This window comes from Nelumbo nucifera, chromosome 8, assembly GCF_055504915.1.
Source record: "Nelumbo nucifera cultivar China Antique chromosome 8, China Antique-T2T, whole genome shotgun sequence".
Taxonomy (NCBI): domain Eukaryota; kingdom Viridiplantae; phylum Streptophyta; class Magnoliopsida; order Proteales; family Nelumbonaceae; genus Nelumbo; species Nelumbo nucifera.
Window position 1 is genome coordinate 55,170,705 of NC_142656.1, and position 27,345 is coordinate 55,198,049.

Below are 27,345 nucleotides of genomic sequence, written 5' to 3' on the forward strand. Positions count from 1 at the left end.
ATGAGATACGCCCTATGCGAGACGCAGATGTGACGACTTCGTAGCATGCACAAGCCGCACATTCTTATCTTATTATACATGGGAGATGTTCCCAATAAACGGTGGGATGTGGCTGAGGTCGGTGTAAGGAGTAGATCCAATTCTGATGCTGCCCCTATCTGTTTTGCGTTTAACCTGATACACTGCCGCCGCTGCAACTTCCGGCAGCGGTGGTGTTTTCTTCCCGGTCTTCCTCTTTCTTTTCCAAACCCTTACTATTTCTCCTCTTTTCGCCTCCCCGGCTCTCTCTGGATCGCTCACCTTTCCCCTGTTTTCTGCTCCTCCACCGAACAAACGCCATAGCACACCACTGTTACAACTCCACCTCCGGCGCTCTCACCCCATTCCATTGATCCTTTCTCGTTTATATCCCTTCTCCTGGCCGCATCTCTCTCTCTTTCTGACACACTTCTCCGCCGTACGAATCCCACGGGCGGCACCCCCGTTCTGGTGTCTCCGCCTGTAACTAAGACCGAGGACCTTCGTTCTGGTGTCTCCAGTAGATATCCTCTATTGCAACGACTGCCGCATCCCTGGTAAGCCTCTCTTTTTTATTTTTCTGGTCAGTTAAAACCTCAGATATCCATTGCAGCAGGTTTCAGTTCTGTCGTTCGGTGTTAACCATGCAATCTATTACTGTTATTGTTTGGCGAAGAAGCTTTACTGTTCGGGTGTCGTTCAGAGATTCTGACTTGATTAACAGGCATGCATTTATCTTCCTTAACAAATATGAAGGGTTATTCACAGTATGGGATTTCATCCTGTTGCTGCTAAGGATGGGGCCGAGGGCAAGGTAACTCCGCTTGTCCAACCTGAGAGCAAGAGAGTACACGTCAGAGGTCTTGGGTGTTATCTAGGGCGGAGACTCCGACGGTCAAGTTAGTCAAGCATATGAGAGGGGTCAAATCAGGCTTGAGATGAAGGCTCGGATGGGATCACTCAAGAGCTAGTAAGTAGGAGAGCAAGATTGAGCGAGATGGATTACCTTGAGATAGACACCCCTATTTATACTTGACCTTGCCTTGTAGTAGTTGGAGGTGGTTAGCAGTGGGTGGCTAGGATTGCATCCGGCTGATGCCACATGGCGCCATCCTAGGCTTTGCCATATTTGCCTGTATCACTTGCCCCCCACTCTCGAGGCCGTAGTGGACGAGGTCAAGTGGCATGCTAGTCGAAGACCTCGGCTTCGGTTGAAGAGAGTGTCACGATGCTCCTTAAAGGCGTTGGATGGTGCATCAAGCGAAGGCCTCGGCTTCGACCAAAGAGAGTGTCACTTGGTCATCCTGTGGCAGTTGCTTCGTTGTTGACTCCACCTCTTAGGAGAATTATGGAGGGCTGAGGGTGCGGAGCCGTGCCTAGTATGGGCGTGAGGCGTCCGCATTCATCGGCCATGTTTCTCACGGGTGTCGTCTTGGATCCATACACGGGATGGGCGTTGGCGTTGACTGGCTGTGGTTGTGTGTGAGGCGGGCGACAGGTTGATTGGCCGTGGCTGTGCGCAAGATGTGTAACGTGTCGGCTGATCGCGGCTGTACGCGAGGTGGGTGACGAGTCAGTTGATCGTGGCTATATGCGAGACGGATGACGGGTCGCTTGGGTTGGGCTGCTTTTGACCTGGAGTTGGCGAGCAAACCGGCTAACTTGCTCGGCGTCGTTTCGCATTCCCGAGGTTGATGCCACGTGGCATGTGTCGGTTTAGGCTGTCAGGTCGGCGGCTTCGCGGCCGTTGGATTGAAGTGATTTGAGCCATACGTTTTCCTTTAAATAGGGTTGTTGATTGAGGCGGCCCCCCACCATTTGTTCGCTTGTGTTTGAGCTTCCAGAGACCTTGGCCATCAATCTAGGCCTTCTTTTTCAAACCCAACTAGCTAGGTAAAGGCCTTCTCTTTCAACCATGTCATGTTCTGATTCCGGTCCCGAGTGTTACGAACTCCCAGACATGTTGGAGGGACCCTATCCCTCCTCTTGTCTCTAAGCTCTTGAATTGTTACAACCTTTCCCTCAGTCAGTTAGCCCTCAATGCCGTTAGGACTATCATAGCTGTGTTTAGGGGTGATCATTTCAGCCCGGCCCGGCCTGACCCGAAAAATCTGGGCTTGGGCCTAGGTTTTTTGTTGAGGCCTGACTTGGGCCCGGGCCTGCAAAATTTATTGCTGGGCTTGGGTCTAATTTTTAGGCCTGGCCCGGATATTTATAAATAATATATATCTTTATGTATATACGTTATTTAAAAATCTTTGATAATTGTTGTTTTATATATAAGATAGAGATTAATAGAGATTTGTATGAGATTAAAGATTTTAATCCTACTGTCTTAGACCTTACCAAATTCTATTTTAGTATTTAATGAAATATAGAAATTACTAAATCCTAATCTTCTCAGCTCTCTCTCTCTCTCTCTCACCAATTTCACAAAACCACTGCCGCGCCCGATCTCTCTCTTTCACCAAAAGACGAATCTTCTAGTGATGAAGACTCCATTGATGAAGATAAATCTGAAGTTTAGAGTGGTAGCAAGTTTTGGGTAAAATTGAAACCATTTTTCAATATTTTATTACTTATTTATTTACATTAATTTGAACTATTTTTTCTTAGTTTGCTAATATCTTTTTTATTTGTAGGAGTTGAATGGAAGATGGAGCCCCTTATAGAGATGTTTAAAGTTGTTTTGTGGATATTACATGACAATGGATTGTTATTTTTTGATAGATATTATAGGTTCTAGGTTGATTTTTTGTTGATAGAAGAATTGGTTTGTTAAAATTATCATTTTTAGCATACTAATGACCAATTGAAACTTATAAATTACAAGCTATAATTATTTAATTTCTTTTATGTTAGAAGTTTTTATCTTGATATTAAGTTTAAAGTTTCTTATAGGTTACTATAAAAGTACAATTGCTTAATTTTGGAATTGAAATACAATAATTAGGCCTAGAAACTTGGCCCAACCCGGCTCGGGCCCGGGCCTGGGCTTATATTTTTAGGCCCATAATGCGGGCTGGGCTGGGCCCAGGCCTAGCCTAAGCCCGTTGTTATGAAGGCAAAGCCCGTCCCGTCCCGGCCTGACCCATGATCACCCCTAGTTGTGTTGGTGATGGCCCGTCTTCGAGGTGTGCACGTGACTGTGAATATTTTTCGGTGCATGTTCGCCTTGAGGAAGCGTCTTGCTGGGGACAATTTATTCTACTTCCAAGGCCGACAGGGTAGAGTGGTGGATAACCCGTCGTCCATCCACAATTGGAAGAAGAAATACTTCTTCATATCTTGTCTGGAGAGTTGGCCTTTCAGGTATGACTTGGGGAAGCTGGATCTCGTGGCTGAGAGGATACGACCATATAATAACAACGAGGCTGACATGATGACCCAGATTCAGTTGTCGGGGATGATTCATGCTGAGCCCTAGGTGGTGGAGGACGGCTTGGTGTGGGCTGGTCTCAACCCTGCCCGTCTTGGTAGGGGCACTCCTACTGTTGGTTGTACACATCGCCTTTCCTTTTTACTTCACTTGCGTGCTAGCATGCCTTGTGGTCCTTTGCAGAGATGGAGGGCGGCATTAAAGACAAGATTATGCAGATGGCGGAGTCCAACAAGAGGACTTTGGGCGGAGGGCCGTCAAGGAAGCCTACACCAAAGGAATCTGCTGCCATGATGGAATCACCTCGAGAAAAGGCTCCCGTTGAGGCCCAGAGGAGGAAGGAGCCCACCCCAAAGAGACCAGCCGAGGTCATCCAACCTCTGAGGGGAAAAAGATTGGCGGTGAGGGAGTGATCAGCCGAGGGCGTTGCCGGGGGCTCACACTAGTCGGAGCCCCATTCTTTAGACCGTCGCGACGACATGCCACTGGCGGCATGACACATCTTCCTCCCTCATTGGAGCGTTCGAGAGGGTGACACATTGAGCACCCCAAGGGTCGGTCGAGCCCTGGTGACTGGGATGGTCCCGGCTAGGGATAGGCAGTCCTGGAGCCAGGTGAGCATCTAGGGTGTCCTAGACACCCTGTTAGATCACTTGGCTGAGGTGAGACTCTCTTTCCTTCCATAGTCATTCTTTTTCTTCACTTTTCTTTATTTGACGGTCGTTTCTTCCTTGCAAACGTCTTTAATTGCTGTTGGCCTATGTGGCAAGGTTGAGGTCCTCCTGCAACAACTTAGGACCTTGTCGGAGGAGAATGATCCGCTGCAACGTTAGCTAGTTGAGGCTCCGCACGCAGTGCATAAGGAGCGTGATTGTTGAAAGGAGATGGAGGCCGAGGTCTTGGCCAAGAGGGAGCAACTACAGGCTGCCTAGGCCTCTTTGAGTTAGGCTGAGGAGAAACTAAAGGAGGCCAAGGAGAAGCTCGAGGCCGCTGAGAAGAAAGCATAAGAGGCCTTGGCCCGGGCTATGGATGAATGGAAGACCATTGAGGCTTATCAGGATGAAATGGCCAAGTTTGCTGTCATCTCCTATTTGGAGGGCATTGAAGACACCAAGGCCCAAGTGCTAGTGCTGCAGCCTGACTTTGACGTCAGCCAGTTGGGAGTCCAGCTTGATCTGGTGGCCGAGGCAACGGGGCCAGCCAAGACAGTGCAACCATCTGAGGGACATGCTGGCGATGAGCAGCCTGCTCAAACAGGGTTGGGAACTCTTCCGTGAAGTCTCCTTTTTTTGCTTTTGCTTGCTTATTATTTTTTGTAAGGGGCTTGGCCTTCTCCAACCGAGGCCGATTTTTTGTAAAGCTCAAAATGATATACAAATGAATGAATGAACAAAATTTTTCGTCCAACTTATGCCTTTTTTCTTTTTCTTTGCATTTTCTTTTTTGTTGTGCTAGGGGCCAATGCCCCCCTCCAATAGGTCACAAGTAGCAAAAAATTTGTTGTCTTTTACTTAGCCATTGGCTTAGGACTTTAAGGTAAGGAAGTTAGGCCGAGGTAGAGTTTTGCCACCGAGGGCTCGAGGCCCTTTCCTTAGCGGGAAGGAAAGGGAGGCGAATGCCCTAGCCCACCTAGCCTACTCTTCTCTCTTACTAAGGTAATTAGGCTGAGGCCGATCTCCGCCATCGAGGGTTTGAGGCCCCTTTCCTTAGCGAGAAGGAAAGTGAGGTGAATGCTTAAACTCTCCTAGCCTACCAAGGTAGTTAGGCCGATGCCGAGCTCTGTCATCGAGGGTTTAGGGTCCCTTTCCTTTGCGAGAAGGAAAGGGAGGCGAATGCCTTAGCTCTCCTGGCTTAGCATACCTTGGAGGATTAGTGAATGGACTCACGTGTAGCCAAGGCCTAGCTAGTGGTGCCTGACCGAGATCGCGGAGTGCTTTTGCCTTAGCGAAGTAGCGTTGCCTGTTTTAGTGTGTTCGTTCATTCTAGTTTGCACTAGGTAGTGGGCTAACGTTGTGGCTGTGGTCCCTGAAGTCCTTTGCCTTAATCAAAAGGCAAGTAGGCGTATGCCTTGGCCTTCGTCCAGTCCGAGCGTATAACCTTGGTGAAGGTTGTGTGCTGTGGCTAGTTGTGTGGCCGAGGGGTCCTGGCAGTTAAATGGAGCAAGAACTTCTACACTAAAATTGGAGCTGAGGTGGGAGGAACTTTGCACTTTTCATTGATAAGTTTTTTGTACAAGAGGTTACATCATCACTAATAGTACATCCGGAGGTTCTTGGAGTTCTAAGTATAGTACTGGGTCTTCCGCCCAGGTATTCTAGCCAAAAGGTGCCAGGGCCGACCACCTGCCTAATTCTGTAGGGCCCTTCCTAGTTGGGGCCGAGCTTTCCAATGTCGGGCTCAGGCACCATGACCTTTCTGAGGACGAGGTCACCTTGGAAGTGGTGCTCCTTCACTCGAGAATTGTAGTATTGGGCGACCCTTTGCTGATAGGCTGCAACCCTAACTTGAGCTTGCACTCGAACGCCTTCCAATAAATCTAGATTGTTTGTCAGCTCTTCATCAATTTTGGCCTCATTGTACGTCTCGGTCCGAAGTGTCGGCTGGCCGATCTCTGCTAGGATGACGGCCTTGGTCCCATAAGTCAAGTTGAACAGGGTCTCACCCATGGCTGTTCGAGGTGTCGTTTGGTAGGCCCATAGGACGCTGTATAGCTCGTCGGCCCAAAGACTCTTGGCTTTATCCAATCTTGTCTTTAGTCCCTCTAGGATGGTTTTGTTGGTGACCTCAGATAGGCCATTGGTTTGGGGGTAGCTGATCGAGGTGTATTGTTGCTTGATGCCGAGGCTTGCACACCATTCGCTGAACCTAGCGTCATCGAACTGCTTGCCGTTGTCAGTGATGAGCATGTGGGGGATGCCGAAGTGGCAGATGACATTTTTCCAGAAGACGTTTTGGATCATTTTTGCCGTGATGGTCGCCAAGGGCTTGGCTTTGAGCACAACATAGTAGCCAATCTGCTGTCGGACTCTCCTCGCTTCATTCTTGTTAGAGGGGAGTTACTCCGTGTTGCAGATAGGTGAGGATAGGGTCCATCTAACAGGACTCGGCTTGGACTGGAGGAGGGCAAGTAATATAATTCATCGCTTGTTGAGATCTGTTTCCTTTCACTATGTTCAGGCAGCCATTGTGTCAGGAAATAAATAATTTCTAAAGGGGCTATGTAGTGTGTGTGTATACACAAAGTAAATGAATAAATAAATAAAAAATAAGGATAAAAAAGAGAAAGAATAATAAATGAAAAAAGGGGGTATGAAAATAAAGTAAAAAAGGGAGAGGAATAATAATAATGACATATACGTGTAAATAATAAATGTTTTTTAATATAAACTAAAACCAAAAATATAATATATAAAAAATAATAAAATAAAATAATAAAAATATGTAATAATAATAAAAAGGTGATAAAACCAAAAATATAATAAAATAAATAATAATTCAACAACTAAATAAAATAAATTAGATAAATGTTAGTAAAAAGGGTTTTCTTGCGTAAGGATAATCTTATTTTGTCTTCTTGTCGGTGCTTTAGATTCTTATTTTACATTGATTAAGAATCATACATTTGTGTTGTGCTTCTTCTGTTCTTTCGAACCCTTGTGTGGGCCCCATCTATTATAAATGGGAGAGGAGTGTCTTATCCCTTTCCTCTCTCATCCGAGTTTTACCCAGGCTGATTCAGTCAATGCCTCGGGTTTGGAGTCACTAATAAACAAAACGATTTTTTGTATAATTTACGAAGGTTCCATCACCTTCGTTGCACTTGAATGATGGTTGGCAATTCCAATTCAGCCTAAGTGAGCTGCTTCCCAGTGCCACAGCTGGGTTGATTGATTATAAGTTTGGTTTAGAGTTCCTTGGTTATAGCAAATATATGCATATCTGGCAAAAAGCCAAAGAATGATATATTTCAGCTTCTGTAGATGCTTGGTCCCCTATTTTCAATGGACTTCCAAATTACTGGTCTTTATCAAGCATTGATGAAGAGCAAGGAAGAATTAACTGTTTTTTTTTTTTTGAATTTGAAGTAGTAATACATATCAATTGCAACAATCCAAAATAAGTGCAATATATTTTAAAACCTCATACCCAAACCCAGGAAAATCTGAAGTACAGAAACCCTAAAAGACAAGACATTTGAGTAAACCACTTACAGAACATATCATGAAATCTAGAAAACCCAAATGAACAGTAACTCCCTCAACTGGAAAAAAACCATATCTTGACTGCTCTTGCCTCTTGCCACAGGTGTCGATGCATAGACAAAACCCCTAGGCCCTCAATCGCTACAACTCCAAATCGAATTTTCAACCCTATTTGAAAAGCAAGAGTAGGAAGATACAGCAAAATTGAAATGGCAGTTCGTGAGAGAAAATCAAATAGTAGAGTTAATTATACCTTGTTTTTGAAGTTCAACAAAGAAAAAAACAGTAATGCAAGTATGCAACTAGGAGATGAACAAACACATTGGGAGTTTTGCATGCTTGAATTTAGTGCTTGAAGCACTTTGGACCTTGTTGGTGGAATGAAAGGAAAGGGAAGAGAAGTAGAGTTTGTGGCAATCTCAAAGTGGAGAAAATCTCTGAAAGTGGAGGCTGACTTTCTGTTTCAGGAGATGAGAACCAAGGGACGCCCTAGTTTGAAGATAAGAGAAACGAAGATGGCAACATTTTTGATAGAAGGTTCAGAGATGGTATAATGGCTCAAGGACTTTATGGCTGAGGCTGCAGAAAAGAAAAGAAACCAAGTTTGAAGAAAAATTATACATTAACAGGAAGAAGGTATGTACCGGAGTGTAAAAGGAATGCCAATGGGAAGAAGCAAATGGTTTGCTTCCCTAAAGGTAAAAACAGTAAAGGGTGGCAAAGGGTTGCAGGTTGCAGCAGATTTTAATGCTATTCTTGACCATTGGAAGACAGGAAATCAGGAGGTTAAAGAAGTCAAAGTAGCAGAAACTCCCTCTAAGCCCCTTGGCAGGAATTCTCTGCTATGGTACACAGAACAACCAACCCCAACTGTCACTATTAACGAGGAAAGAATATTGGGAAAGAAGTTGCTGATCTTTTGCAGTGTAAGTTGAGACTCAAAACTCAGAAGCACCTTTATACTAACTCCCTTTGATGGTATTAAAGCAGTGTTCAACCCTATTGATAATGTGGTAGAAAGTGCAGCTTTGGATTTTCAAGAAGCGTGGGGTCTTTTAGTGTGTTTAAGTGGACTCCTTCCTCTAATTCTAGGAAATTTTCGGTTGAAGATGGGGCGGTGGTTCGGGTGATTGGATTTTCTTTTCATCTTTAGAACCATGTGGTGCCTGTTTTGGTGGTGAATTTAGGGGAGATCATCAATCAGGAACACTTATATTGAGTGGAGTTAAACCAGAGGAGATTCTCAGGAAGGTGACTTTCTGTGTGGACAGCTTGTTTATTCCGGCGTGGCTGGTTTCCTCCATTGAAGCAGCAATGTGGAAGGAGGGTAGAAAGGAAGGAGATGAGAGGGTTGAAACACAAGTGCTACATGGAAGTTTAGGACCAGAGGACCAACGGTCAGGTAGAAATTTCACAAAAATGGATAAGCAAACTTCATTAGGTTCTTCGAAGGTTTTGGCAAGTATGGCAAGTCAAAGACGTGTGCATCAAGAAATTGGAGTGGCGCCTACTGTAACCTATGCTCAGGTGGCTATGGATGGCGCCAAAAGAGGGGTTTCAAATGGTTTAAACAGCCCTGACTGAGCCCCACTTTAAAAGAAAGGGATAAAGAAGGGTGAACTGTCGGGTCAAACCATAAGGGGGGCTAACTTAAAGGGTCACATGCCGGTTCAAGATGAGGCCACTGGGTAGGGGTGATCATTTCAGCCCACCCCAGCCCGGAAATTCCGACGGGGAGGAAGTATCATCTGATTCTGAAATTGGTACTAATGCAATCCTTGCATTCTTAGAAGTAGTGAGCTTGAGAAGATTGAGCTGGGTTTCTCGGCAGGGAGGAAGTATCATCTGATTCTGAAATTGAGGATACTTTTAGCCTTGGAAATGTGGAGTTGCGGTAGGCAAAGGATATTTTTGAAGAAGATAGTTTAAGCACAGAGATGCTGTTCTTAGAGGATGTTGCGTTTGATTCCTTAGCAGAGGTTCAGGAGGATTTCTCCCAAGTTTGTACATCACCAAGAGGTGCAGTAAAGTTAGCAGAAGTTACAGAGGAATTGCAGAGTACACCTAACCCAACAAGTGATCCCTTTCCAGAGGTGCAATCCTTTCGTGCTAGTGACTTATAGGAACAGAAATCACTCCGGCCATTGAACATAGAGTCAATGGTTGGGGGACACCACTTTAAGGTGGATTTAGATGCTATGTTTAACATAGTGTCAGTTAAACCTGATTCACTGGGACTTAAGTTCCCTTGCCCATTCACTCCTCACCCAATTGCCCAGGCATAGTTTTGAAGGCGCCAAGGCGAGGCTAGGCAACATGGGCGATGGATTTTTTTTTTTCAAGTAGAAAAACATATGTCCTATCCCTAGGTTCCATAACCATATTTCCTTTATCTTCCATAATTTTCATAAGAAAAGTATAAACTTCATGTTAAAGTATTGAACATTTTCATGAGAAGAAAAAGAAGAAAGAAAAGAAAACTCAAAAAATATAGGGGATGAACCCTTATAAGAAAATAAGAAAGGAAAAAGTGAAAAAATGTGTTGATTAGACAAAATTTCAAGTTCTTCCTTACTTATTGGTTCAGGTTTTGAAGTATGTGAGGGTTCAATACAGCAGTTAGCAATGTCTGTGTTGATTAAACCCTAACAAATAAGAAAATAATAAAAAGAAATTAGTATATAAGTAGACAAAATGAATATTCTAGTTTAATAATGTCTATTTGATAATTATAATCTCCAAAAATTACAAATATGAAAGTATTTTATAACTCAATATACAGAACTGCTTGGTGATTAAGCGAGGCAAGACTCCAAGGGTGCCTTGTCACCTAGGCGTGCTTGACAACTATGGGTCCAGGCATGTTTGTCAATTTGGTTTTGGGTACTAATGTGGGTTCTGTGCCTAGAACAGGTATCCCATCGTCCCAACTGGAAGGAATGGCCACTGGAGGGATCTCTGAGAAAGTGGGTAGTGGTTGCGTAGGAGAAGAGGGAGAATTACCATTGGAAAAAGAAGCAGGAGGAATGAGAGAGAATTTGGGGTCAAATCTGTGCTCTTCTTGAGGAGTACGAGCATCAAGAGGTGGTGGAAAACTTTGAAAAGTCCAAGGAAGTTACAGATTTTGGAGAGTGTCCACTTAAATCTGAGGAAAAGGATGGGGAAGGTGACAAGATGGTTAAGAGTTGTGAAAAGGAGGAGTTATCTTTGAAAATGAAGCAAGAGGAGGAATTAGAGAGGATATGAGAACTAATATGTGCTCTCCTTGAGGAGTACAAGAAAAAAGAAGAATCTCTGGAGGGAAGTTAAAAAAGGCTGAGAAAATAAAAGTCTCTGGGGTAGAAAACAGCCGGAGGTAAAAGAAAAGAACTGAAGTGAGAGGGTTTTGCAACTTGCTATGTAGGGAGGGCTTTGCATTTTCTTGTGTAGGAAGAGTCCGGATTTTGAAAATCCAACCCACTATGGGTTTGGGGTGGGGTATGGGTTGGGAAGTCTAGGGAGGTGAATAGGGTCTAGAATTTATAAAACCCTCCCTAAACTTGTCCTGTTGCCATCCCTTTAAGGTGTTAACAAATTGATCATTCTCTATGCATTGTCAGGATGGATTTTGTTGAAAGAAAGTTGAGAAAAAATGTAAAAGTTGGGATTTTAGAAAAACCAAGTTAAAGGGCAAAATGGCCTCGTAAAATAAGAGTAGTTTGGAGTTTTAGGAATACCCATGAAGTTAAGAGCATGCTAGTGGGCCAAAGTGTTGAATTCCAAAAGTCCAAGGGGTCTTTGTTGCAAAACAAAGTTCGGGGGAGCAAAGTGTCACTGTCCCCAAAGTACAACTTCGATTTCGTAGCACTGTTTGCTATGCGAAGGCATATTTAACTCTACTATTTGATTTTCTCTCACCAACAGCAACTTCAATTTTGTTGCATCTCTCTGCTCTTGCATATTAAATAGGGTTGAAATTTCGATAGGGTGTTGTAGCAATCTGGAGCCTAGGGGTCGTTGATGCATTGAGGCCGGTGGGACTGTAGAACACCTTCAACCCTACGAACACAGTGGGACCGTAGCTGTGGGGCCCACATCAGTGTTCTCTACACATATATTTGCCATAACTAAGGAATTTTAACAAACTTGTAACCAAGCAACCCATCATTGTTTATGGCTCTACTATCACATGTAGTTACACCAGTCTTGGTGTCCTTCATGTACATTCACAGTGAGTTCCATGTTATAGAAGATGAGGAAGTTTTTGTTGAGGTGCTTTCCCCCTGTTCCTTGAAGATTATAATATGATATAACAGGCCATCATAAAGTTTCTTATGTATTTTTACTTGAAATTAAAAAAAAGTTAATTCTTCCTTGATCTTCAGTAATGCTTGATAAACACCAATAATTTGGAAATCCATCGCAAATAGGGGACCGAGGAGCTGCAGAAGCTGAAATATATCATGCTTTGGCTTTTCGCCATATATATATATAGTAGAAGTTCAGGACTGTTATCAGTCTTGAACCCTAATGGATTTTAGGTTCAAAAATAAGAAAGGTAAAGAGAAGAGAGGAGGAAGAGGGAGGAGAAGCAGTAGAACACAAGAGTTGAAAGGAGGAGCAGAAGCTTAATGTTCTGCCGCCGCCACTTTAATTAATATTTATAGGTTATGCTCATTACATGGAAAGGACAGATCTGCCCTTAGTCTTTACATAACATAATAGAGAAAAATAAGACTGAAATAAATAGCAACTGAAACAACTAAATGACCAACAGCTAACCCTAGGTAGATTAGAACACCTTCTACCCTACGAACACAGTGGGACCGTAGCTATGGGGCCCACATCAGTGTTCTCTACACTCCCCCTCAAGTTGGGAATAAATGTTTTATCATTCCCAACTTGGATAGATCCGCCTCTAGCTTCTTCCGTGGTATAGCTTTGGTGAGGATATCTGCCAGCTGCATGTTGGAGGTGATGTACGGGAGACACACTTCTTGTGATGAGACCCTCTCTCGTACAAAGTGTCGATCAACTTCAATATGTTTAGTTCTGTCATGCTGCACCGGGTTGTGTGCTATATTAATAGCCGCTTGGTTATCACAATACAGCATCAGGGGCTTCTCATACTCAATACCCAACTCCTCAAGTAGTGATCTCAGCCAAAGAATTTCAGCCACTCCGTTAGCCATTGACCTGTACTCAGCTTCAACACTAGATCGGGAGACAACACTCTGTTTCTTACTCCTCCAAGAGACTAGGTTACCTCCCACAAGAGCACAATATCCAGAGGTAGACTTTCTGTCATCAACACTCCCGGCCCAATCGACATCCGTATAGACCTCCACCTTCATGTGGCCATTGTTCTTGAACAATATACCTCTACCCGGGCATCTCTTCAAGTATGCTAGTATTCTTTCTGCTGTTAGAAGGTGTGTGGTTCTAGGAGAATGCATTTACTGACTGACAACACTAACTACATAACTGATATCTGGCCGAGTGAGGCATAGATATAGGAGCTTTCCCACTAACCGCTGGAACATAACCTTGTCTTCAAGCAGCTCCCCACTCTCTACACTAATCCTGTGCTTCTGTTCAATGGGTGTATCCGCAGGTTTGACACCCAACTTTCCAGTTTCCGCCAATAGATCTAGAACATATTTCCTTTGAGAGACAAAGATCCCCTGTTTAGATCTAGCAACCTCAATACCCAAAAAATACAGTAGTGTACCCAGATCTTTCACCTCAAACTCTTGATGAAGGAGCTATTTGAGGGACTCAATCTCATGGCTGTCATTTCCTGCACCACAATATCATCAACATATAATGCAAGTAGTGTCAGAGAGGACTCCACCCTCTTGATGAACAGTGTATGATCTAACTGGGCCTGTACATAACCGAACTTCCCAAGGGCTAGTCTGAATCTGTCGAACCAAGCTCTAGGTGACTCCTTCAAACCATACAATGCCTTAGTGAGCCGGCAGACCTTCTTACCAGCCTCTATATCATAGAATCCAGGAGGCAACTGTATGTAAACCTCTTCCTGCAAGTCCCCATTCAGGAAGGCATTTTTAACATCCATTTGGTATAAAGGCCAACTGTGGCTTGCTGCAAAAGATAATAGAACCCGAATGGTGGTCATCTTGGCTATCGGGGCAAATGTCTCCAAGTAATCTATACCATAAGTCTGAGTGAACCCTTTTGCAACTAGTCGAGCTTTGTACCTTTCAATGGAACCATCCGCATTGTGCTTCACAGTAAATACCCATCTGCATCCAACTGGTTTCTTTCCTTTGGGCAAGTCAACTAGCTCCCAGGTATAATTTTTCAACAGGGCATTCATTTCAACTTGCATTGCACCTCTCCACTCCGGGATTGATAGGGCTTCTTGCACTGTTCTTGGAATAGGGACATTAGCAACGAAAGTGAGATAGGACCTGTAGGAGGGAGATAGGCGATCATAGGACAAAAATTGGGAGATGCAGTAGGCTGTATATGTGGTGCAATGTCGTTTTCCTTTACGGATGGCAATGGGAAGGTCAAGGTCATCTGCAGGGGGTGAGGTAGCAACAATGGAAGGAGTCTCTATGGGCCCTGGGACTGTAATATCTAGACTTGGAGCTGCAGAAGTGGTTGTAGTTGGCCGGGACTGCTGATGACCGGGATCAACCTGCCTGCATCGCTTGTGATAGACTCTCAACTCCCGATCCCCCTCACCACCCTCGCTACTACAACCCTCATCACTCAATGGAATAGGTAAAGGAACAGCCCCAAAAGTATTAACCCTGCCCTCATTGCACTCCCCCTGAAGAAAAAGACCCAAATCTCCACGACCCAAATCTCCACGCTCACTACTCTCCCCCTGAGGAGAGACCTGAGAATAGTAGGGTGTCTCCTCAAAGAAAGTGACATCCATGGATACAAACTTCTTCCCTGAGACAGGATCATAGCAGTAATAACCCTTTTGAGTTTGTGCATAACCAAGAAAGATGCATTTGGAGGCCTTGGGTTCGAACTTGGAGTGATGGGGACCGAGAAGCTGAACAAAACAGGTACAACCAAATGTTTTGAGGGGAATAGTAAACAATTCCTCATTGGGGTATAGAAGTGAAAAAGGATGTTTCATATCAAGAACCCGGGAAGGAACCCGATTAATAAGATATACCGCCGTAAGGATAGCATCACCCCAGAAGCGAATAGGGACATTGGAGGTAAACATAATATTTCTAGCCACCTCCAAGATGTGCCTATTCTTCCTTTCTGCAACCCCATTCTGCTGAGGTGTATGAGAGCAAATGCTCTGGTGGATAACCCCATGATTAAGAAGGTACGATGCCAATGGCTTAGCAAAGCATTCCTTTGCATTCTCAGATCTAAGAACTTTGATCCTGGCATCAAACTGGGTTAGGATCCTTTGGTGGAAGTTTTGGGTTAGGGCAGGAACCTCATCTCGTGAACGCATAAGATAAACCCAAGAAAATCGGGTGTGGTCATCAACAAATAACAAAAAATATCTGTACCCACCCATAGAAGGAATGTGATATGGCCCCCAAACATCAGTATGCCCAATATCAAAATAACTATTACTCCTTTTATTACTCAATGAATAAGAGTTTCTACAATGCTTAGCAAACTCACAACTTTCACATTTCAACTGAGACGACTCAACAAACTCAAACAAAGTAGGAAACAAACTCTTTAAGGACCGAAAAGACAAATGACCCAATCGGTTATGCCAAAGCATAACCGGACTCGCAACCTGAGAAACAAGTAACTTCTTATCCACTGACTCTTCCCGATGAGAACTCTCCCCGAGCAGATAGATCCCATTCGTCTCACAGCCAGTCCCAATCACCTTCTTCGTCTCCAGGTCCTGAAAAACACATCGGTCAGGGAAGAAAGTTACTGAGCAGTTCATATGTTTGGTAATACTACTAACGGAAAGAAGGTTAGTATCAAGTTTAGGAACATGCAAGACAGAAGACAAGGAGATAATATCCGACAGTTTGATGTCACCCTTGCCAGAAATAGGGACAAGAGAGCCATCAGCAATAGATACTTTATCCCTACCAGAAGATAAGTGATAAGTAGTAAACAAAGAGGGCAAGCTAGTCATATGGTCGGATGCACCTGAATCTATTACCCAATAGGGTTCAGTAGTACCTGGAGCGGAGGCATGGTAGGCTGAGGCTCGAGTACCTGAATGTGCAAAGGCCGATGTGGCAGGGGCTGATGATGACTGCGGTGACTGAGCTGAACTGCCAACTTCCTTTTCCAACTGTATTAGAGCAGCCCGAATTGCAGCTAAGGTCTCTAAGGGTGTGCCTCTTGTACCAGACGAGGATGCTGAATCAGTAGTCACAGCCACATGAGCATTACCCTTTTTGTTTCTCAACTTTGCTGGGACCAAATGTGGATGCAGCTTCCAACATGTTTCTTTTGTGTGTTTAGGTTTCTTACAATGCTCACACACCCCATCCCTTTTATCTTCTTTCTGTCCCCTCTCTGAATCACCCCCTGTTTTGGGTTTGACAACTACCAAGGTAGGTGTAAGCGACTGAGGTTGCATCATGACTTTCCTCCTGGTCTCTTCACTGTGCACTAAGGAGTATGCCGTCACACTATCTCTGGTCAAAATCTGCTGCCTCACAATATCATATTCTGAATTCAGTCATGCCAGAAACTCAAACACTCTGTTTGTCTCGATGTGCTTTCTATGGGTCTGAGCATCTTTGGGACTCTCCCACTCAAGAGTCTTCAAGTGATCAATCTCATGCCACAGGGACTTCAAGGTAGAGAAGTAGACTGAAACCGGTTTCTCTCCTTGTTTAAGGGTATTCACCTCACATTTCAGTGTTCTCTACACATATATTTTGCCATAACTAAGGAATTTTAACAAACTTGTAACCAAGCAACCCATCATTGTTTATGGCTCTACTATCACATGTAGTTACACTAGTCTTGGTGTCCTTCATGTACATTCACAGTGAGTTCATGTTATAGAAGATGAGGAAGTTCTTGTTGAGGTGCTTTCCCCCTGTTCCTTGAAGATTATAATATGATATAACAGGCCATCATAAAGTTTCTTATGTATTTTTACTTAAAATTAAAAAAAAAGTTAATTCTTCCTTGATCTTCAGTAATGATTGATAAACACCAATAATTTGGAAATCCATCGCAAATAGGGGACCGAGGAGCTGCAGAAGCTGAAATATATCATGCTTTGGCTTTTCGCCATATATACATATATTTGCCATAACTAAGGAATTTTAACAAACTTGTAACCAAGCAACCCATCATTGTTTATGGCTCTACTATCACATGTAGTTACACCAGTCTTGGTGTCCTTCATGTACATTCACGGTGAGTTCCATGTTATAGAAGATGAGGAAGTTCTTGTTGAGGTGTTTTCCCCCTGTTCCTTGAAGATTATAATATGATATAACAGGCCATCATAAAGTTTTGTATAGAAGCATTAATGATTGACTACACATTTAACAGGCATTTCAGATATGCTAATTGGTTTAGGGAGCGTTCTTCAATCTCCAATGTTTATGATTTTTTTTTTTAAATAAAAACAACTGTAAGATCAACAAAAATAATATGATTTTGTTGATATAGCAGTTGTTTCTGTTTTCATAAACAAAATTATATGTATTGGTGAACATCCCCTTAAATGGTAGTTCATCTTAGCATCTAGCCCAATTTAAAAACTAAGTAGGATCATCAAAGGCATGCCAATAGTACAAAAGGCATCCAGGTTGGTCCATGCAGCCAAGTGCTTATCTACCACATCCTCTTGAGGATGTCTGTAAAAATGTAGAAATCTTGCATCAGTGAAAAGACAAAAATTAATGCAATCCATTACTACAGTGTTATGGGCCCGGGCGTAGGATCTCGTCACGGGTCGGTCCACGGAGAAAAGCTCTTGTCTTCCCTTGTTCCTCCCCTTCCTAGCTGAACCTATCTTGGTGTCCTAGAGGGTGATTTGTCCAAGAGATCACCGAACTCTCCTTTTACTCTCTTTCTTGACTGGAGGTTTGATGATTTATTCCATAATCTCAGCTCCTTAAATAGGAGAGTACAAGAGGTGAGAGTCCTCCTTGTAGGAAGACTCCTTGTTAAACTCGACTGCTACAGATAAGATAGATAAGACTCCTAACTTAAGAAAAGATAAGACTCCCTAAGATAAATCAGACTCCTAGATAAGATATATCATACTCCTAGATAAGATACTAATCCTCTACTAATCCTTATAGATAAGACAAGAAACAGATAAGATAAGATAAGCTGTGACTAGCTAGATAATCTGATGAGGACACCACGTCACTGCTGCTGCCGGCGGTGGTACTTCTTCCCGATGAACGCGTCCACAACATTACACCCCTCTTGGACTACGAGCTTGTCCTCAAGCTCGAAATCTGGGTATGTGTCTTGGAGTTCAGTCAGGGGAATCCCGGATAGGTGGAATGATTTTGCCCTTCTGGATCGGGTTCCAATGAAGGGGGTTCATCCTCATCTTCCTCTTTTTCCACCAGGAGGCAGAAAAGTCTCTTGCACTTGTGCCCTGCTGAGTAGAGTTCATCACAATTAAAACACTGTCCCCTCGCCCTGCGTTCCGCCATCTCAGCTTTGGACAAGTGCTTAATAGGGGTGCAACAACGCTGCTCCCCTCATTGGATGCTGATCTGGAATTGTGGCTCGTTTGTGGTTTCCATTCTTGGCTGGCTGCAGAAGATGGAGCCATTCCGAGTGGTTCTGGGGATGCCCATGCGGATGGAGGCCGCCCCATACTGAAGGTTCTGCGGCTGAGCTGCATCTTTCGTTCGAAGGCGCGATCTAGATTCATGGTTGTAACCAGGTTGGGGGGGTGTTGCATTTCCACATCCACCCTCAAGGATTCTGCTAACCCTGCGGTGAACATGTCTACCTGCTGGTCCGGTCGTACCGAAGCTGCTCTGGCAAGGAGGGTCTGGAATTGGTGCTGGTATTCAGCCATTGTTCTCGTCTGTTTGAGGTTGATCAGTTCACCTAACGGGTTGCTCGTCAATGGGGGCCCAAACCTGAGGAGGCAGTAGGATTTGAATTGCGTCCAACTTAGCCCGGGTTCCTCCTGCTCCAATTTATAAAACCAGAGCTGCGCCTCCTCTGTCATGTGGAATGCGGTCAAGCTTACCTTGTCGCTGTCCCCTGTCCGTTGGTTGCGGAAGAACTGTTCGCAGCGATATAAGCATCCCAGTGGATCTCCGCTGCCGCTGTAAGACGGAAACTCTAGCCGGCTATACTTGGGAACAACTGCGGCTGCCGGGGCGGCGGTCTATTGTTCTCCGGACGTCTCTGCCCAGTTTGCTCGGCGGCTGTTGGTGGTGGCGGTTCCTTCGGAGTTCTTTTCCTTGTTAGAGAAATACGATTCCAGCAAGCGTCGCAACTCCCGGACATCGTCTTTGACCTCACGAACCTCCACGCTGGTTTCCACGAACCTATGTTCCAGTTCGTGGACCCTAGATGAGAGCTGCTTCAGATCTCCCATGACGGTAGGCTCTGATACCAAATTGTTATGGGCTCGGGCGTAGGATATCGTCACGGGTCGGTCCACGGGGAAAAGCTCTTGTCTTCCCTTGTTCCTCCCCTTCCTAGCTGAACCTATTTTGGCGTCCTAGAGGGTGATTTGTCCAAGAGATCACCGAACTCTCCTTTTACTCTCTTTCTTGACTGGAAATTTGATGATTTATTCCATAATCTTAGTTCCTTAAATAGGAGAGTACAAGAGGTGAGAGTCCTCCTTGTAGGAAGACTCCTTGTTAAACTCGACTGCTACAGATAAGATAGATAAGACTCCTAACTTAAGAAAAGATAAGACTCCCTAAGATAAATCAGACTTCTAGATAAGATACTAATCCTCTACTAATCCTTATAGATAAGACAAGAAACAGATAAGATAAGATGAGCTGTGACTAGCTAGATAATCTGATGAGGACACCACGTCACTGCTGCTGCCGGCGGTGGTACTTCTTCCCGATGAACGTGTCCACAACATACAGAAACTATGGTTGCCACTAACCTGATAATACACCTCCTGCTGAATCAAATACTATGGAGATGGCAAGCAAGGGAATTACAGAAACAAATTCTATCTTTACTACCCAACTATCACTGAACTTCTCTTTTATCCTTCAAAAAAAAAAAAAAACAGCCCAGATGTTATGACCAGGGACCAGTACTGTAATGACTGTAAGAGCTGGAAAATGATAAGACAGTTTTAAACTCATTGCAAACAAACTCTTTTCTGAACCTATGTTTGATGCTCCAAATTCACTTGACACACTTGTGCCATCACAGAAAGTTTCTTTGATTCAATTTCATTATCTGGGTAAAACCAGAATGAATATTTTGTCCAACAGAAATTCCAGATAACTGGCACAGTTCTTTACTTTAAACACACTTTATTGAAGGACTGAAACCACAAGTATATATGAAGGACCCGCATCTATGCTCACACCATACAGATTAGACAGATTAGGTAATCCCCAAAGTAGCATTAGGCCATAAGCATGGCACTCAATATCTAGAATACTCATAGTCATAACAGTTATTCACTTGTAAAATACAAGAGGAAGTTACAGGGCTCTTTCAGCTCCAGCAGTCTTCACTTGATGGGTGTGTAATGCATTTGGATCAACTTACTAACTGTGGTAGAGATGGGATGAAGAATGCAGGATGGTGGAGCATAATTCGCTTTGACATTATTGCAAATTTTGATATTTTTAGCAATACATACTAGTAGAAAAGTGGTTACCAAAAAGGGGTGGGGGGTGGTGGATAATGTACATGAATGTGTTAAATGGCTGGACAGGATTCACATAGCAGATCCCAAATAGTCGGCATTAAAACTGAGATTAGTTGAGCTGAGATGTCTTCATTTCTTAAATTTAATTAATATTGTACTTGGTTGTTTGGATAGACTAAGGCACTGCTTTGGACAGGCAAGGGGCTTTTCTTTTGGTCCTTACCCTCTAGAGGGATAATGCATTTCTTCAGTGGTTTTATGTTGACTGACATTAGGTTGGGAAATATGATCAGATTAGACTTGAGAGTTATTAGTGATATGAGGATTCGGGTCATAGTCCTGTGTTTGTTTGTGTGATCTCAATTCTGTTTAAAAAGATAACTGATATCTAGGTTAAGAGATAGAGGGTTGGAAGTGAACTGCATTTGCAATATTTCATATTGTATTATTTCACAGTATATTATAGGATTAGGTTTTTGGTGTTTCGTATAATGTATACCAAAAGGGGAATCAGAGACCACCTTTTATTTTCTTATGTTATTTTTTTTTTCAGAGAGAGTTTATATCTATCTATTAGTATAGAGTTATGCCCTTACCCAATTTCATCACATTTTATCTTGAGCATAAAGAAGCTTTTATGTATATCTTGTTTATTTCAATAACTTTTATCCATCAAATACTAAATTGTTCTTTGTTGCGTTTTTCAATTTCAGCAGAATGTTGTTACAATGGACATCTTGAAATTCAGGCAGTTTGGACCCACTAGCATTGGCAAAGTTTGACCAGTCTAGGTCATTCTCATAACTATTTAATCTCTACTCTCTATTCTCTTTATTGTTCTATTGCCCCTTCTCCTTTCTAAAATGGCATCACTTTATCAAATTGTTTGAATGCCATTTGTTCATTCACGGGGTTGAAGATGGAAGCTATATCAATTGCATACAGAGGGAAAGACCATCCTGGTTCTTGAAGAAGCTGTCTTTGAAGTTAAAAGAATTAAAAAAAAAGAACAGAAAAGAACTATTACTTACCAGGAAAAAATACATCATTCATTTTAGACAAGTGAAACTCTAAACTTGTAATTGCAGCTCTCTATCTATGCTAATTATTCCTGTCCCATTGTATGTTAGATCCCAGTTCTACCCCATCATGCATTCATATTCCAAAGTCTAAACTGTTTTGGTTGAAAACTCAAGAAAACACTAATTGCTTTCAAACAAGAAAAGTGTCATGAAAGAAAGATCCCACAAGAACCACAAAAACAATAAAGTAGACAGAGCCGCATCTCTGCTAAAGACATGCACCTCTCTTTCTCAGCTCAAACAGATTCATGCTCACATGATCCGAACTTGTCTCCATCAAAACAACTCCTTGGCTTGTACTATTGTTTCTCTGTACACTAGTCTCTCTTTGCCTCACTATATCTACCGTGTTTTCTCCTCCGTTTCCCGCCCAAGCCTCTCCCTCTTCAATCACACCATTAAGGCTTTTTCTAAGGTTCCATCACTTTGCATTCATTCAGTCCATCTTTACCTCCAAATGATCCAAAATCAATTCAAACCTGATAATTTCACATATCCATTTCTCTTCAACTCTTGTGCTACTCTGTCAGCACTTGATCTAGGGGTTGAAATCCATGGACGTGTTATCAAAACTGGGTTTCTATCATATATTCCAGTTTCGAATGCATTGATTGACATGTATGGTAAATGCAACATGTTAAATCATTCATACTGCACATTCAATGAAATGCCCAAAAGAGATGTTGTGTCTTACAATGCTCTTTTAGGAGCCCATGCAAAGCTTGGGGAAGACATGGGAGGTGCAGAAAGAGTGTTCAATCAGATGCCAGAAAGAAATGTGATATCCTGGAATGCAATGATTGTTGGGTACATTAATGCTGGAGATTTGGATTCAGCAAGGAGAGTTTTTGATGAGATGCCTGAAAGGAATGTAGTTTCTTGGACAACAATGCTAGTAGGATATACAAAGAATAGTTTGGTAAAGTCAGCTCGAATTCTCTTTGATGCAATGCCAGAGCGGAATTTGGTTTCTTGGACAGCAATGATTACGGGGTATGCACAGAATGGACAGCCCAGTGAAGCTCTAGCACTCTTTTGTAGAATGGAAAGGGCAAGGATGAAGCCAGATGCTGTAACAATGACTGGTGTAATCTCTGCATCTGCACAGTTAGGAGGCATAGAGCTAGCAAATTGGGTTGGATCTTATGTGGATCAAACAGGCATTGAGCGAAATGAGAGAGTTCTCACTGCATTAGTTGATATGCATGCAAAGTGTGGAAACATGAAAGAAGCTTGTCGAATATTTGAGGAGATTCCTCGTCCTGATGTCTTCTCCTACAGTGCGCTCATAACAGGCCTTGCTTCTCATGGACATGGAATCAAAGCTCTAGGGGTTTTTCGTAGAATGCAAATGCATAACATTGAACCAGATTACATCACATTTATCGGGGTATTAACGGCCTGTAGCCATACAGGGCTCGTTGAAGATGGATTAAAATTTTGGGAAAGCATGGTAAACGATTACAGGATTGAGCCAGGTGCTGATCACTATGCTTGCATTGTTGATATGCTTGGACGTGCTGGGCAACTTGATGAAGCCTATGAATTGGTCAAGAGGATGCCAATGGGTTCACATCCAGGAGCTTTGGGTTCTCTTCTAGCAGCATGTAGAACATACGGCAATGTTGAAATTGCAGAAAGTGTTGCCAAGCAGCTCTTCAAGTTGGAACCTGATAATACTGGGAATTATGTGCTTCTTGCCAGTATATATGCTTCAAATGAGCAGTGGGATGAGGCCACAAGGGTCCGGACACTGATGAAGGAAATAGGGGTGAATAAGCCTCGTGGATGCAGTTGGGTTGAGGTTAATAACAAGGGTCTTGGTTTTCAAGCAAAGGGTTGATCTACAAATATAAAGTCTTGTCACTCAAAACGTAAGTACTAAGCCTTTCCTGTTGCTATTTCATTTGACTAATTCTGAATTATTTTTTTTTGATTGATAACAGAAAACTTTTATTAATAGAAAGATTAAACAGGAGGATACAACGGGAGGGAAGGGTAAGATCTCTTAACCCTCCCTAAAAGGTTACTTCATATTACAAAGCTGCCCAGAAAAGACAAGTTCTTCCCACCCCTTGCTTAGCCAAAGAATCTGCCAGGGAATTAGCACACCTTTTAGTCCACTGAAACTGAACTTCCATATTTTGAGTCACCTTCCACCACCAGTTTTTTGATATTCAGCTGCCGTGCTATTTTAATTCCTTCCAACACTGCCAGCATTTCAGCCCTCAGAGAATCCCCCCCAACCAATAGGCCCCGAATACATTGCAATAATTTGACCTTCTTCACCCCTGAAGGCTCCATCTAAACCTTAAGGACCTGGGTTTCCTTCGCTGCTTCCATCAAAGTTCAACTTAGTGTAGCCCAAGGGTGGAGGAACCCAAACCGGAGAAGGGGTAGATTTCAGGGGAGCTAACCAAGCCATTTCTTTCCAATTCTTAATGATATGTCCTGCTATGTAATCTGCAAAAAGCTGCAAGGTCTTAACCCAATGAGCCACTCTAATGGAAATTACTTCAATGATAGCTTCCTTATTTCTTTCTTTTTCAAGGAATATTCTTTGATTTCTTTCCTCCCACACTGTCCAACATATTGCTGCTCTTACACATCTCCACAGAAATTTACCTCTCTTTTTTAACCCTCTCACTAGTGTTGTGTTAAACAGGCTCTGCACAGTTGGAGGAGAGGACCACCTGCAACCAAAGAGAGAACAGAAGCACCAGATTTCTAAAACAAAAGGACAGAAAACCATTAAGTGGTAGCAGCTCTCACCATTCTCCTTGCATAGGATGCACCAGTGCGGGGACAAACACCAATTTGGCCTTTTCCTTTGAAGTAAGTCGCAACTGTTAAACTTTTCCAAGAAAGCTTCCCAGCAGAAAACACCCACTCTGGGAGGAATTGGTCTACCCCAAATTTCCAGGACTGGGAAAGGGTGTCCTAAAACCGGTTGGGACTGGGTTAACACTTTGGAAAAGGAAGAGCAAGTAAAGACACCCGAAGGGGAAGGAACCCAAATCCTATTATCCCTACTAGAGGGATCGAAAACCACCTCATCTAGGATCTTAAGCAAATCGGAAATGGAGTTCAACTTAGAGTCTCTAAGAGCCCTTCTAAATTTGTTTGCATTGTAATTTTTTGTTCATGGCATTTGGTTGTTAACTGCTTCCTTTGATTGTTGTTCTTTTGTTTTTCATTAAGAGAATTCTTAATTTGTTTACTCATCATTTAGCTAATTTGTCTTTCCAGCTAGGGGTGAGTGGAGAAATTCAGTTCCCTGATTTTGGTTTCATTGGTGGTTGGAGTTCTTTACTTTAAGAAATTTATTAGAACTCAAGAAAAGAATAGTACAACAAGTTCTTAGAAATAACACCCATTACAGCAAAGAATCCCACACCCAACTAACATTGGGCCCAAAACAAATGATGTCTATTCACTCCTTGTTTAGCTAACCCATCCGCCGAACCATTAGCAAACCTCCTAACCCATCTTAAGTGGACTTGCATATGTCTTGACAGCATCTTGAACCACCTGAGTTCATTTCTGAATTGCCATAATACCTCTTCTCTCTTTTTTCAGCCAGCCAATGACTATTTTTGAATCTCCTTCTATTATCAATCTTATAATCCCCATTTCCTTGGCTTTTTGCACTTCAACAATAGCTGCCAAGAGCTCAGCTCTCACTGAATCACCCTGTTCAATAGGCCTGGAAAACAACGCACAAGTGATCCCACTCCCATTCCTAATTGCTCCTCCAATTCCAGATGGACCTGGTGATGCAGTAGGGCTGGAACAAACTATCACGAGAGAGAGTGAGAGATCCCAAGGAATCACTCCAAGGGGTCTTGGAATCACTCTAGGGTTTGTAGGAACCACTCCATACAGCAAACTTACTCTAAAGAAATCTTCATTCATTCATTAGATTCAAAAGGAAGAGAATACATCTATTTATAGAGTGACTTGTGTGGCCCGGAAAACTGTTCACTATAATTACAAAAATACCACTCATTGTCTTGTGCATCAAGAAACACAGTAACTTTCTATCTATTGATGCAAATAAGCTGAAAATTGAAAGACAAGCCCTACTAAACTAGAGGAACAAAATGTTATAGTGCAGGCCCACACAGGGCTAGTTAAAGTGACGAAAATACCCATATTGTCCAAATATACAATAATATAGAAAATTTAAGAAAATTCCAAATTTGGTTCTTCAACTCCTGCATTACCTGGATTACCAAAGCTACTTCCATTGAAGTTAAGTTTCATCCAACCTTCGCTTGGGGGAGACCAAACCTCCAAGACCTCCAGTTTTGGAAAAAGTCCTCCACTGAGAAATCTGAGAAGTCAGAGAATAGATTCAAAGTCCTTACCTAATGAGCAACTCTAAATGTAATAGTTTCCAAGATTACTTCCCTGTTCCTTTCTTTATCCTCAAAGATTCTTAAGTTCTTTTCCTCCCAAACAGTCCACACGATTGCTGCTCTAGCACACTTCCACAAAATTCTGCCTCTTCTTTTGGTGCATCTCAAGAAGGATGGGTTAAAGAGACTTTCCAAACTAACAGGAGGGATCTATCTGCAACCAAAGAGAGGGCAGAACCATTCCTGAATACAACAAGCAGTGAGAGATATTTTGCCTTTCACTTTGCCAACCTCATCTCCACTCTTTCTATAAGAGGTTTCCAAATGCTAAGTGATGTTGATTTAGCCCCAACCAGGAAACCCGAATGCAAAAAGGCAGGTCCCCAATCTGACATTCCAATTTCCAAGTGGATACCTTATCAAGTAATGATATTGCTGATGCATAAACAAGAGCAGGGGTGACATGGACAAGTTTGTTGAGGGGGCACTTAGGCCAGAGGTGAACTTGTAACACAATAATCAAATGTATGTATTGTTGGAAATGTCAGCCTTGGATGTTGTATTAGTTTATTGACTTCACTTCTCTGCAATAAGGGGTCCCATAAAAAATTAATAAAATTGCATGTTTATCAGGTGTTAGGCATTTCTCTAACCTCACTCTCCATTACCAGAAAGACCACTTTTGACTGTAGACTGGTTGCCTTTTCTTTGAATGAGAACCGGCTGACGGAAGCATGAAAATGTTTATCTAAAGTGTATTCAACAATTGACATTTGTAAAATAAAGAGTTTAAAAGTAATATTTTTCTATAATAATTTTATAAATGTCAATTTTATTATTTGTGCAATTTTTATGCTGAAATAATTAATAATTGAATGGAGGAAAGCCCAAACATAGGTCCAAGAAACCCAAACCCAAGTTTCATGGCCCAAGTATGAGTGCTGATTCGTTTCTCGTTTTACTCTGAACAGAGTCCAGTATTTTGGGCATATCTTTCTTTACAGATGTCGAAATTCGATGATTCTTGAGGCTATGGACAACTAAGAGATAGAGCTACAATTCATCTGTTGATAGCTTTCTCTAAATCAATCTCTATCTAGGCAAAAATTGGGGGATAAGACGCAGATCCGGGCTGAGCAGATTGAGGAGCCTGGCAGTACAATAAAAAGGAAAAATCTAACCTAAAAGGGGGACAACTTTCAGAGGTTATTTGGCATTATTTTCTGTCTTTTACAAAGGAGAAGAGGGGAGAATGGCGTCCAAGCACGACTAAAGCTTCAACAAGGCTAGGGAGGATCTTGATCGATGAGTTTTACTTGTTATTTTACTTTGATTCCTTGAGAGATTTCAATGTTTATTTTTGTTCTTGAGAGATTTCTTTTATTATTTTGATAAACCTTGAAGTTATATTCTTCAATTTTCATATAAGATTAGTCATGCTCTTTTTATGTGCAATTTGTTAGAAAATAATTGATTGGGTAGATTTATTTTATGGGTTGATCTTTGACTGCAATACTATCAATTTGATATATTGTCG

At 42.6% G+C, this 27,345-nt stretch overlaps 1 pseudogene across 6 annotated transcripts; it reads left to right on the top strand.

Moving 5' to 3' along the window:
- On the top strand, positions 1 to 27,263 carry LOC104601649 (putative pentatricopeptide repeat-containing protein At5g37570 pseudogene; annotated as a pseudogene). 6 transcript variants are annotated; one of them, XR_016079580.1, is made up of 5 exons: positions 1 to 575; positions 21,079 to 23,321; positions 23,394 to 23,445; positions 24,113 to 24,282; positions 26,780 to 27,263. The product of XR_016079580.1 is annotated as a putative pentatricopeptide repeat-containing protein At5g37570 pseudogene, transcript variant X3 (transcript). The 6 variants fall into 6 exon arrangements; XR_735925.3 differs by lacking the exon at positions 23,394 to 23,445 and having other exon boundaries at positions 2 to 575; XR_735928.3 differs by lacking the exon at positions 23,394 to 23,445 and having other exon boundaries at positions 2 to 575; positions 26,813 to 27,263.
- The last annotated feature ends 82 nt before the right edge of the window (positions 27,264 to 27,345 follow it).